The sequence below is a fragment of the Oryctolagus cuniculus genome, chromosome 4, assembly GCF_051225735.1.
Source record: "Oryctolagus cuniculus isolate XC-2025 breed Fujian yellow rabbit chromosome 4, ASM5122573v1, whole genome shotgun sequence".
Taxonomy (NCBI): Eukaryota; Metazoa; Chordata; class Mammalia; order Lagomorpha; family Leporidae; genus Oryctolagus; species Oryctolagus cuniculus.
Genome location: NC_142870.1, coordinates 94,287,665 through 94,301,662, shown reverse-complemented (window position 1 = coordinate 94,301,662; position 13,998 = coordinate 94,287,665). Strand labels below are relative to the sequence as shown.

The 13,998-nt window shown below is 45.0% G+C and overlaps 1 protein-coding gene across 2 annotated transcripts in view; it reads right to left on the bottom strand.

Annotated features, from left to right (window-relative positions):
- The window catches only part of VPS8 (VPS8 subunit of CORVET complex), a 274,119-nt gene extending 260,551 nt beyond the window's left edge, over nucleotides 1–13,568 (bottom strand). Inside the window, exon 1 of one of the 2 annotated variants that reach the window (XM_008266588.5) lies at nucleotides 13,438–13,568. The gene's annotated coding sequence lies outside the window, so the exon portion shown is untranslated. The remainder of the gene's footprint in view (nucleotides 1–13,437) is intronic. The other variant, XM_089332060.1, reaches the window with a different exon arrangement.
- Between the last annotated feature and the right edge of the window lie 430 nt (nucleotides 13,569–13,998).

Sequence of the window (13,998 nt, the reverse complement as noted above, 5' to 3'; positions counted from 1 at the left end):
TACCATTGGTTGAACTCTTTAATTAACACACAATTATTCTTAGGTGTTTAAATTAACTGAAGGTGATCTCTGTTAAATATAAGAGTGGGAATAAGAGAGGGAGGAGATGTACAATTCAGCACATGCTCACTCAGACTTACCCCTAATGGTAGAACTAGGAACGTGCCAGGGGATTCCTATTCAATCCCATCAAGGTGGTATGTACCAATGCCATCTTACTAGTCAAAGTGATCAGTTTCAGTTCATAATTGATCATAATGATAGGATTAAGAGTCAAAGGGATCACATAAACAAGACTAGTGTCTGCTAATACTAACTGATAGAATTAAAAAGGAGAGAACAATCCAACATGGGAAGCAGGATACACAGCAGACTCATAGAATGGCAGATGTCCTAAACAGCACACTGGCCTCAGAATCAGCCCTTAAGGCATTCGGATCTGGCTGAAGAGCCCATGAGAGTATTTCAGGCATGGAAAGCCAAGACACTCTGGAAAAAAAAAAAAAAATGACCTAAATGAAAGATCTTTGTGAGTGAATCCCAGCGGAAAGAATGGGCCATCAAAGAAGGAGGTGCCTTTCTCTGAAGGGAGGAGAGAACTTCCACTTTGACTATGGCCTTGTCTAAATAAGATCGGAGTTGGTGAACCCAAGAGGCGTCCATAGCCTTGGCAGCTTATGACAAGGGCCTCGGGTGATTACTGACGTCATAAATAAGAGTGTCAATTGTTAAATCAACAACGGGAGTCACTGTGTACCTACTCCCCAGGTAGGACCTCTGTCCTTAATGTGTTGTAAAACTACTACTATGGTAAAACTATTACTCAAACAGTACTCTACACTTTGTGTGTCTGTGGGGGTGCAGTCTGTTGAAATCTTTACTTAGTATATACTAAGTTGATCTTCTGTATATAAAGATAATTGAAAATGAATCTTGATGAAGAATGGGATGGGAGAGGGAGTAGAAGATGGGATGGTTGCAGGTGGGAGGGAGGTTATGGGGGGAAAAGCCGCTATAATCCAAAAGTTGTACTTTGGAAATTTATATTTATTAAATAAAAGTTAAAAAAAAAGACTGCACAATTCAGCATCTGTGAATAATCATATACACTGAATTAGTGTAAGGTGATCATATATTCCTTGAAGAAAGAATACTGTCCTGCCAACCTCCCTACTCCATTTCCAACCTCATTCCCTTCAGTGTGCTCCTTTTACTAACATGATTTGGGGCAAAGTGGAAAGAGAATCCAAAGAGTTTATTAAAATCAGGTTTGAATTAGGGCCTTACCCCTTCCTGTCCACAGCCTTGGTCAAATTGTTTAATCTTCCCAAAGCCCTCCATTTCCACATCTCCTCACTAACGAGGACAGTAGTTCTTGAAACTTTAGCCTGCAACTCTCCTCATCCACCAGTGGATTATTCAAACCTTCTCTTTTCTTTATCCTCAAATCCAGTCATCAATATTCTGATCTGGTACCATTGACAAGGAGCAAACTTTTCAGTAACAAGAAGACTAGAATCTGGGCCTTAGATCATACCAGGACTCTCTTCCTTGCACTTCTTGACATTTTTTAAAGATTTTTATTTCATTCTTACTAGAGAATCTGAACCTAGAACAGAAATTCTGGTAGTTGGGGAGGAGGGAGGTCTCCTGTGATGGATATATGGTAGGTGTTTAGTTAATATGTGTTAAATAAATGATACTTAGGAATATAACTATTTTGTAGAACTACTATAAGAAACAAATGATATAATGACTATAGAAAATTTAGAATAATGCTGGACTCAGTGCTTTCCTATGAAAGTAATCCGTTATTTAAATTATCCTCAAAAGTTCCAAATTCTTCTAAGGTTAAAGACTCTAAAATAAGATCCTGTGTTTTCATAAAGGTCCAGCCACTGCCAAGCACATCAGGATATCTTCTCATAGCCTAGTAGCAGTTTCTCACAACCTAAGTAGTAGTGGGGTATCTAAGACTAATACAGCCCCCAGTAAAGCATCAGAGAAAATTAAAATCCTTAACTGTAAGAACAGGTATTCTGGTGCAATGGGTTAAGTTGCCACTTGCAAAGCCTGGATCCCATATGTGAGTGCCAGTTTGAGGCCCAGCTACTATGCTTCAAATCTACCTTTCTGCTGATGCAGCCTAGGAGGCAGCAAATGATGGTTCAAGTGCCTGCACCCCTGTCACACACATGGAGAATTGTGATGGAATTCCTAGCTCCTGGCTTCAGCCTGGCCCAGGCTTGGCTGCTGTGGGCATTTGGGTAGTGAACCAGTGGGTGGAGATCTTTCTCTGTCTTGCTGCCTTTCAAGTAGATAGGAAGAAAAAAAAAAAAAAACTTTTAATTACAAAAGGTGTTGTATACTACTCATTCTAAAATCATGTTTTGGTCTTTTTAAACATCAACTTTAGTATACATGTCATCAGTAAAGTCAACTATGTCCCTTTCCTTAGTTTCTCTCTCTCTCTCTCTCTCTCTCTCTCTCCCCCCCAATCTTTGTTAAAGACCTGGGGCCAGTGTTATGGCACAGCACGTTAAGCTGCAACCTGTGACATCAGTGTCCAATATGGGTGTTGGTTCAAGTTCCAGCTGCTCCACTTCCAATCCAGCCGCATGCTAATGTGCCTGAGAAAGCAGCAGAAGATGACTCAAGGGTTTGAGCCCCTGAACCCACATGGGAGACCTGAATGAAGCTCTTGGCTTTGGCCTGGCTCAGTCCTGGCCATAGCAGTCAGCTGGGGAGTGAACCACTGGACAGAAGATCTCTCTCTCTCTCTCTCTCTCTCTCTCTCTCTCTTTCTCTCCTTCTCCCTCTCCCTCTCCATCTCTCTGTAGCTCTTTTAAATAAATTTTAAAAACCTTATTTATTTATTCAAAGATGACAGAGAAAGAGGGAAAGACAGCAAAATCTTCCATCCAAAGCCAGAAGCTAAGAACTCCATCTAGGCCTCTCACAGGTACCATCATCTGCTGCCTTCCCAAGCTCATTAGCAGGAAGCTAGGTCAGAAGTGAAGCAGCCAGGACTCAAACTGGCACTTGGATAAGGGACACTAGTGTTGGAGGTGGCAGCTTAATGCACTGTGCCACATGCCAGTCCTCTTAGCTTCTCTTTTGTCACTTATCTACAGTTATTGCTTTATTCCAGAGAGCAAAATCTTCCAACCCAAACAGATCTGCTGAATCAAAAGGTCACCACGCTCAGATTATTTTTAAAAACAATTCACTAGAGCAACTCTGGTGGATTTTTCAGATATTGAGCTGTACCTGAACCTACCTGTGATAGACAGAATAATGTTGCCCAATGCCACTGCTAAATCCCACAAGTCATGAATATGTTATTTTATATGGCAGCAAAGACTTTGCAAGTATGATTAAGTTAGGACCTTAAATTGGGGAGATTACTCTGGATTATTCATGTAGGCCCAATATAATCACAAGGATTGTTAAAAATGGAAGACGGCTGGTGCCGCAGCTCACTAGGCTAATCCTCCACCTGTGGTGCCGGCACCCTGCGTTCTAGACCCGGTTGGGGCGCCGGATTCTGTCCTGGCTGCTCCTCTTCCAGTTCAGCTCTCTGCTGTGGCCCGGGAGTGCAGTAGAGGATGGCCCAAGTGCTTGGGCCCTGCACTCACATGGGAGACCAGGAGGAAGCACATGGCTCCTAGCTTCAGATCGGCGCAGCACGCCGGCCATAGCGGCCATTTGGGGGGTGAATCAACGGAAGGAAGACCTTTCTCTCTCTCTCTCTCTTTTGCTAACTCTCCTGTCAAAAAAAAAAAAAAAAAAAAAAAAGAGTGGAAGACAGGGGGCCAGGATTGTGGCGTAGAGGATTAAGCTGCTGCCTACGATGCCAGAATCCCATATGAGCGCCGGTACCAGTCCTGGCTGCTCTACTTCCGATCCAGCTCCTTGCTAATGCACCTGGGAAAGCAGCAAAAGATAGCCCAAGTGCTTGGGCCCCTGCACCCACGTGGGAGACCTTGTAAGAAGCTCTGGGTTCCTGGCTTCCACCTGGTACAGCCTTGGCCACTGCAGCCACTTGGGAAGTGAACCAACAGATGGAAGATCAATCTTTTTCCCTCTCTCTTTCTAACTCTACCTTTCAAATAATTTTTTTTTTTAAGTAGAAGATGGAAGCAGTAAAAGGGTATGAGAAAGAGGTGACAGCAGAAGCAGGGTCGGACAGATGCTATGCTGCAGGTTTTGAAGATGGAGGCAGGGTGCCAGGAGCCAAAGAACACAGGTTGCCTCTAGATGTTGCGGAGGTCAAGGAAATGGGTTCTTTCCTCAGACCCCATCACAATATTTTTATTTTAGTGAGACTGGTGTCAAAATATGTGAACTGGGGGGGCAGCGCCATGGCGCACTGGGTTAATCCTCTGCCTGCGGTGCCGGCATCCCATATGAGCACCAGTCCTAGTCCCGGTTGCTCCTCTTCCAGTCCGGCTCTCTGCTATGGCCTGGGATAGCAACAGAAGATGTCCCAAGTGCTTGAGAGCCTGCATCCGTGTGGGAGACCAGGAAGAAGCACCTGGCTCCTGGCTTCAGATTGGCAGAACTCTAGCCGTTGCAGCCATTTGGGGAGTGAACCAAAGGAAGAAAGACCTTTCTCTCTGTCTCTCTGTCTCTCTCTCTGTCTCTCTCTCTCTCTCTCTCTCACTGTCTGTAACTCTGTCAAATAAATAAATAAAATATTAAAAAATAAAAAAAATTTGAGCTAGAGAACTATAAATAATAAATCAGCATTAGTTTAAGCTACCAAGTTGGTGGTAATTTATCATGGCAGCAGGAAGAAACGAATATATAAGCAAAGCTCAATTAATTTTTTATGCCACATCTTCAACATTCTGAAATAGTAATCTTCTCTTATCAATTGACGTTGCCCACATATTTACTGAGCAAGCTCTTCATCCCAATGTGCAGACCTATGGTGAAATGCTTAACATTTCATCAATGACGCTCAGTATGCCACACTTGATACAGATACTGCTTCAGGTATCACTCACGTGCTATCCCAGTACAAAGGCTGACAAGGAACTATTCAGTTCTACAACTAGTCCTTTGCCCCCACTGTCATATAATCTAGTGATTTATAGTTGTTAGAGGGATGCTATGCCAGACAGTACTTGCAGACAACACAGGTTATAGTAACCATTTCTTAGTCTCTCCTAGAATGAAATCATACTAATCTATAGGAAATGTACGTCACAGAATCATGACTACCTAGTACAATGTTCTTTTCTAAATGCTGACAAGCTAATATTTTAATAGTTCAGATTTAGGATTATCTAACATCTTGATAATTTGCAAGGTTATTTCCTCTTAATATATTCCTGACCAATTAATAGATTTGGGGACCATTAAAAAAGGTGTTCAGGGGTTGGTGCTGTGGCATAGCAGGTAAAGCCATCATTTGCCAAGCCAACCTCCCACATGGATGCCAGTTCAAGTTCTGGCTGCTCCACTTCTAATCCATCTCCTTGCTAATGACCTGGGAAGAGTTGCAGAAGGTGGCCTAAGTATTTGGGCATCTTCCACCCATGTGGGAGACCCAGATGAAGCTCCTGCTTCCTGACTTCAGCTTGGCCCAGCCCTGGCTGATGCAGCCATTTGGGGAGTGTACCAGCAGATGAAAAAGCTTGCATTTTCTTGAACTCTTTCAAATAAATATTTTTAAATGTACTTTAAAAATATGTGTTCCATATAAACAGCAATGATCCCAATAGGACACTGGCCAACTAAGTAAGAACTCTAGCCAGTGCCGTGGCTCACTAGGCTAATCCTCCGCCTTATGGTGCCGGCACACCGGGTTCTAGTCCCAGTCGGGGCACCAGATTCTGTCCCGGTTGCCCCTCTTCCAGGCCAGCTCTCTGCTGTGGCCCGGGAGTGCAGTAGAGGATGGCCCAAGTGCTTGGGCCCTGTACCCCATGGGAGACCAGGAGAAGTACCTGGCTCCTGCCTTCGGATCAGCGCGGTGTGCTGGCCGCAGCATGCCGGCCGCGCCGGCCATTGGAGGGCAAACCAACGGCAAAAGGAAGACCTTTCTCTCTGTCTCTCTCTCTCCACTGTCCACTCTGCCTGTCAAAAAAAAAAAAAAAAAAAAAAAAAACACTCTAGAATGTCACCTAAATTATGCTAGGTTAATGAGGAACTTTTTTTTGGGGGGGGGGCTTTTTAATTTTCTGACATTCTTTTCCCCTTGAAGTGTCTTATGAGCCACTCTTCAAATTATAGTGAAATCAAATCAATGACGGTTTTTTCCAAATTTACTACACTGTGATAAAAAGATATCACAAAAGCATAATACAAAAGCAATGTTACATGTCAACTTTGTCTTGGCCTTCCTGATCCATGTGTTTCTCTTATTCTATTTTTTTTTTGTATTAGTTTGCCTTCTTGGGTTTTTATGAAGAAAAAGACTACAACAAAGGGCTAACATCTACTTATTTTCTATTATCTTCCTTTGGAAAATAGACTCATTTTTAATAGCTCCCCAAAAACTACAGGTTAAAATTCCAAATTATAAGTCTGTGATTCCAGACATCACATGAGTTGACCCTCCTTCCTCCTTCCTTTAAAGGTTTGTTTATTTATTTGGAAGGCAGAAATACAGAGAAAAGGAGAGAGAGGGAGAGTCGTCTAGCCATTGGTTCACTCCCCAAATGGCTGGTGCAAGTACTTGTGCCTCTGGCTTGCAGCAGGGAGGTATGGCCCAGGCGTAGCAGGTGCAGACATGCAGGAAGTGAACCAGTGGATGGGAAGATGGAAGATCTGTTCTCTCTCCTCCCCCCACCCCGACCTTCCCTCCCTTTCCTCTCTGTCTCTATCAATAAATTAAGAAAACAAAAACAAAAAACAAACCTGTCTCTTGTTTTTCTTAGAACCATGTAGCAACATTGCTAAGGAATACCACTAAGTAGTGGTATTAACCTAATTTCTCTTTCCTCCTGGGCATTATTCAAATTGGATCTATCTATAACCTCTTCTTTCCCCACTCATCCTTTAAATCTAAAATGAATATCCTCATTTTGATTCAATAGGTAACTTAACCATATGACATCTTCTCTCCCCATTTATATAATAAAAATGGGTCTATGCTTATAGTACACTCCACATCACTAAGTTCACTGACTTCTATAGCTACATAGACATGCAATAAATACTTGCTGATCTATAGGAATAACACCTGTGTTGCAAACTAAATGTACCCATTTTATTAGCTGTAATTATTAAGCTTCAAAGAGTATTATTTTACTCATAGCATATACAAATCTGTGCCACAATATGTCAAGTTACAATTGAGTTTCTACTTTTATGTAATCAAGTTTGTCAACCATTGCTGGTCCTAACAGGTATCAGCTAAAACTGTTTTCACACACACACCCCTTTTCAGTCCTGCTCAACTGGACTAGGTCCCCTGTTAATATGCACTCATACACTGCTCTTTCATCACTGATTACATTGCAATCATTTCTTCACTGTCTGAACCACCACTCCATCCCCTCAGTTGGAAGGCAGGTTCTATGAGAGTAAACACAAGATTTTCCTTGTCCACCACTGAAATCCCAGTGCCTAATTAAACAGCTAGCTAATTAATCCATCCATCCCTCCACTCTCTCCTTAGATAAGCAGTCCAGCAGCACAGCACAGGATTCCAGAGCTTAAACAGCACTCGTGCTCATTCAACCAAATACAGGATTAGACACTCTACTCCCAAACACCTCCCATCTGTGAAAGTCCCAGTCTTTGCCTCTAGGAGAGGTGGTTTTTTTTTTTTTTTCCTCAATGATCATGTATAACATGACACAGGCTTCATAATCTCAGATGTTTCATGTTCTTTTACATTAACTCAGCCTACAGGCCAAGATGCAAACAGTGGAAATGTACCTCATAGACACTGCAATTTACAGGAATTCAACTATCATCTTCAACAAAGAGGGGCGGGGGGAAATAAAGATTTACACAGAGCCAGAGACTGCACAGCATTCCACTACACAACTATATGCTTCAGAGTGAGCATGTAGCCGGACACAGACATTTGCTGTCCCTATGGGTCACTCTCAGTTCTCGCATGACTCATACACAACTATCTTCATCCGTGCTCAAAATAACAACCGCATTCTGTTCCAACACGGCACCAAAATCAGCTGTGCTGAGCTTCCTGAGAGACTGCATGTCAATCTCTGAGGTGACTCCTTTCTAGAGTACGGTGAGTACACTCAAATTTCTTTCAAAAAAAAAAAAAGATTTTTATTTATTTATTTATTTGAAAGTCAGAGAGAGTTTTTTTTTTTTAAGATTTAGTTATTTATTTATAAGTCAGAGTTACACAGAGAGAGGAGGAGAGGCAGAGAGAGAGAGAGAGAGGTCTTCCACCTGCTGGTTTACTCCCCAATTGGCTGCAACAGCCAGAGCTGCGATGATCCAAAGCCAGGCGCTAGGAACTTCTTCTGGGTCTCCCAAGCAGGTACAAGAGCCCAAAGACTTGGGCCATCCTCTTCTGCTTTCCCAGACCATTGCAGAGAGCTGGATTGGAAGTGGAGCAGCCGGGGCTCAAACTGGTGCCCAAATGGGATGCTGGCACTGTAAGGGCAGCGTTACCTACTACGCCACAGTGCCAGCCTCCAGAGAGATTTCTGATCAGCTGGTTCATTCCCCAGAGGCCACACCAGCTAAAGCAGGGCCAATCCAAAGCCAAGAGGCAGAACTTCTGAGTCTCCTGTTGGGGTTTCAGGGACCCAAGGATTTGAGCCATCTTCCGCTGCTTTTCCCAGGCCATTAGCAGGGAGCTGGATCAGAACTGGAGCAGCTGGGACATGAACCAGTGCTAGCCACTGGTTGTAGCCACAAATCTATGCCACTATGCCACTATGCCACAAATATGGCCCTGATAAATGGACTTTAGAAACAAGCCTTGTGTTAGATGTCTCAATACTGTATCCTGGGATGGGCTGCTTACTTGACCCTGAATTTCCTCCCAACTCCAGGCACATTTAGGTAACTGCAGCTCCCACAGTGTTTGGAGCCGTCACTACAAAAAAAGTCAAACTTTCGTTTTTCTTTCTCTTCTCTTAGTAAATGTCCAAGTGAGAAGAAAGGTCATTTAAATCAGGAAATACATATAGAATGACAAATGTCAAAAAGGAGGTAGAGAGGCTAGCACTGTAGCATAGCAGGTAAAGCTACCGCCTGCAGTGCCAGCATCCCATATGGGTGCCAGTTCAGGCCCCGGCTGCTCCATTTCCAATCCAGCTCTCTGCTATGGCCAAGGAAAGAAGAAGATGGCTCAAATCCTTGAGCCCCTGCACCCATGTGGGAGACCCAGAAAAAGTTCCTGGCTCCTGGCTTTAGATAAGCAGAGCTCCAGCCATTGCAGCCAACTGGGGAGTGAACCAGCGGATGGAAGACCTCTCTCTCTCTCTCTCTCTGTCTCTTCTTCTCTCTCTCTTTCAAATAAAAAAATAAAAATAAAAAAATGAAAAACCAAGGTAGAGGAAGGGAAAAGTGCCTGAAACCTTCCTGCACTCAGTGCTAACGTGCTACTGAAAACCATCAGACAACCCTCAAGGAGCACCCCTTCTTTTTTCCTTTTAAGATTTATTTTAGCGTTGTGGCACAGCTGGTACAGTCATGGCCTATGATGCCAGCATCCCACATGGGCACGGACCCAAGTCCTGGCTGCTTCACTTCAAATCCAGCTCTCTGCTAACGGCCTGAGAAAGCAGCAGAAGATGACTCCAGTGCTTGGGTCCCTGCACCCACATGGGTGACCCAGAGGAAATCCCTGGTTCCAGGCTTCGGACCAGCGCTGCTTTGGCCGTTGCGGCCATCTGAGGATAAAAGATCTCTCTCTCTCTCTCTCTCTTTCTTTCTCTTTCTCTTTCTCTCTCTTCCTCTCTTTCTGTGGCTCTGCCTTTCAGATGAATGAATGGATCTTTAGAGGGGAAAAAAAAAAGGGATTTATTTTATTTCTTTGAAAGGTAGAGAGAGATCTTTTATCCCTTGGTTCACTCCCTAAAATGACTGCGACATCTGAGGCTGGACCAGGCTGAAACTAGGAGCCTGGAACTCATCCAGGTCTCCCACATGGATGGCAGGGCCCAAGCATTTGGACCATCTTCCGCTGCCTTCTCAGGTACATTAACAGGAAGCGGAGCAGCTGGGACTCAACCTGCGAACATTTGGGATGCATCGCAGGCATAGCTTAACCTGCTGTGCCACAACGCCAGCCCCAAGGAGCACCCCTTCTAAAGAAGGATCTAATCCTATCACAATAAACAAAACAGCAAGGAGAAGCAAGTCTCCAAAGACCTACATTATACATAATTCTAACATCATTTATCAGTTTTATATCAGTATGTGTATGAGGTGATAAGTGAAATGAATGAGAAAAATCATCACTTCTTTCTAACTTCTAATATATCCCTACTTTTATGAGAACCTCTTACCCCAACCTCAAGAACTCCTAAGAAGCACTTGGGCCTTATACAGGCCCTGCATAGGTTGAAATATAACCCCCTTTCTTCTTCATGTAAGTGGTATAGGTGAATTCTTGCAAGTAAAATCCATAGAAGATAGGATTCCAACCCATGGTGGCCTTTATTAATTCCCAATTAATTAAATTGTCATCTCGGGGCTGGCACTGTGGCGCAGTAGGTTAAAGCCCCATCCTGCAACACCAGCATCCCATATGGGTGCCAGTTCAAGTCCCACTGCTCTATTTCTGATCCAGCTCCCTGCTAATGTGCCTAGGAAAGCAGTGGAGGATGGCCCAAGTGCTTGGGCCCCTGCACCCACATGGGAGACTCTGAAGAAGCTCCTGGCTCCTGGCTTCAGACTGGCTCAGCTCCAGCCATTGCAACCATCTGGGGAGTCAATCAGCAGATGGAAGACCTTTCTGTGTCTCTCTCTAACTCTCTGTAACTCTTTCAAATAAAATAATTTTAAAAAATCTTTAAAAAAATTGTCATTTCAATTTCTCTTAGGTGTTAAGGAGAATGTAGAGTCACAAGAGATTCATTGACTTTGGAAAGAGCAAGAAGATCCTTGCTGAACTGCAAAGGGAAAAACAAACACCTCAGCACCTTCCCCACCCTTCCTTTGAGAAACTGTTCCTCCTATACTCCTACCACGGGATTTTGGTGGTGCTGACAATCAAGTACCCCACCCACTTAGCCGGAAGTGGAGGCACATAACATCCAATCTGGCCAGTGAGGAGCCTTCCCTGGAATTTGTGAATACTGAAGGCAGACTTTTCTCTTTACTCTGGAGCACTTAAGCTTGGATGATGTAACACAAAAACTGCCTACGTCACATCTTCATGTATTTACATAGTAGACTAAGACTTATAAGTACAGAAGCAGATACAGGGCATCAAGGAGTTAGAGATGCTTCGGGGAGAGGGAGAGACACATAAGAACATCATCTGAGTTCCTGAATTAAGTGACACGCTAGCCCGACCCATGTTTGTGAGCCAATAAATTCCATTTTGTTCATTTGAGTTGCATATCTGTCACATAACAGAAAAATCTTGGCTAAAAAAGTGGAATGGCTACCAGAGTAAACCTGAGACATTCATAGCAGTGAGAAATATATAGTTCCTTGCTGAAACACAGAATACACTTCAGTGCTATGCAGAATGAAGATAATGGTTAAGAACAGAACCATTCAATATAATAAATATGTGCAGATAACACTGAAGCTGTGGGTCAAGAGAAGGTGCTACTGAAATCTATACACAGATCAAAAGTTAAGCATACTTTAATAAAGTTCAAAAGGCCTTACTGCTCATTCACATATATAACCAATATCTGCTCTCATGGAAATGTCCATAGATTAGTGGGATACAGCTGAGACTCATCAAGATGCCCAAGATTCTAGAAGACAAAAAACATCTACCTGCCAACGATGGTACAAGTACAAAGGAAACATAAGGACACTACTAAAAGTTGTGGGAAACTGAATAAAAAGATAAGTTTGGGGCAGGTGTTTGGCCTAGCAGTTAAGATGCTGGTTAACATCTGCAGTCCGTATGGCAGGGGCAGGATTCGATTCCCAGGTTGGGTTCCCAATTTCAGCTTCTTGTTAATGCAGATTCTAGAAGACAGCAGGTAATGACTCAAGTGGTTGCAACCCTACCCCCTTGTGGGAGACCTAGATTGAGTTCCTGACTCCTGGATTTGGCCCAGTCCAGCCCTGGCTGTTGTGGACACTTGGGGAGTGAACCAGCAGATGGAAGCCCTGTGTATTTGTCATTTTCTACTCCACTTTCCCCCTCCCTCCCTCTGGTTATGTTTTTGGTGGGAGGAGGGGATAATGTGGTAGAAGGCTGGCAATGTGGCAGACACAGGCCTTCCTGTGCATTCTATTAGTAGTCTCAAGAATGGAAGGGTGAGGGGTCAGGGCTGCAGCGACCAGCACCCCAGCCGCTCCACACTTCTGATCCTGCTCCCTGCCAACGCACCTGGGAAAGCAGTAGAAGATGGTCCAAGTGCTTGGGTCCCTGCACCCACGTGGGAGACCCAGAAAAACTCTGGGACCCTAGCTTCAGCCTGGCCCAGCCCTAGCCATTGCAGCCATTTGGGGAGTGAACCAGCAGATGGACTATCTCTCTCTCTCTCTCTCCCTTTCAAATAAATAAATCTTTAAAAAAAAAAAAAAGTGTCAGGATGATGTAGAACACCTCCTTATTCACAGAAGGCGCCCCATCCTTCTCTGATAACTCATGACCATGGAACCCCATGGAACCTCGCTCACGGATCCCAGGTCACCTCACCTATCCTAGTTTGAAGCACACTAGTTTCATGCGTGCACTTTAGATTACTGTTTTCCTCCTTCCCCGGGTGCCGCTCCTGGGGAACTAGCCAGGGCACAGACACTCATCTTCCACTCTCTGTCCTCACCCTGGGGCAGCCCTTGCAGTAAGGGACAAATGGAGACCAGCCTCACAGGGAGCGCATCAATCCTAAGAGGGCACCCCAGCTAGCCCTTGGCCTTGGCCACAGGACGCAGGCTCATCTCCGTCCTCGGAGGATGGGGGAGTCCACACCCCCACCTCAACGAGCAGGCTCACACCCCTGCCGCTGGACTGTGGGGTCAGAGAAGGGCCACCCACCTCCTACTCTCACAACCCGGGCAGTGGGCGCGCCTGCCCCTCGACCTCACACACGTTCAGAACCAGCCAGTGGAAACCGCCTGACCCAGTTCTGGGCCAAATGCAGGGCACGCCCCTCCCCTCCATGCCACCCGGCTTGCGGCCCCAGGCCACTGAACACATCAGGGACTGCTCCGTCAGCTCCCCGAGGCCGCGCTGCCGTCGCGCGGGGGAAGGGGCCGAGGCTCAGAGATGGGGCGCGTGCTCTCCTCCCAACCCCAGTAGGGCCCCTCACACTTGTCCCCTCCCCGCCGGCCCACTCCAAGAAGACTCGTTACCTGAGCTCGCAGCCATTCGGGCCCAGGATCCCCGGCCCCTGTCACCCCGCCCCCTGCTCCAGCCTCACGCACGCGCAGCGCCTACCACCGGGGTCCACGCTTCCGCTTTCCTCTTCTCAGCTCCCTCTCCTGGGCGGTGCTCGCCGCCACACCACGCCCCTATTTAAAGGGCAAGAGCCACCCTGTTTCATCCCAGGGACTCAGGGGGACCAGTGCGATGCAAATGCCCGACGGGGCGCATAGACCAATAAATAGCAATCCTTAAGTTGAGAAAAGACATTCTGCTCTAGCCCTATGTGAGTGAATTCATCTAGCATTCAAGAAGGTGACCCTACTTTAGGCAGCCCAGAAAAGACAAGTGATTCCTTGGATTCCAGAGTTTTCAGCCAGCAAAAAAGGAACTTTTTAAAATTTCTTTTAAAAGATGAATACAGAACTTCAGATTTTTTACTTTCCAAATAAGGACACACACTACAAACTATTATTTTCTAATTTGTCATCAATTGCTATGTAAAAAAAAATGTGTCTTAACATCAAAAATATAGGAGGGATACACTCTCA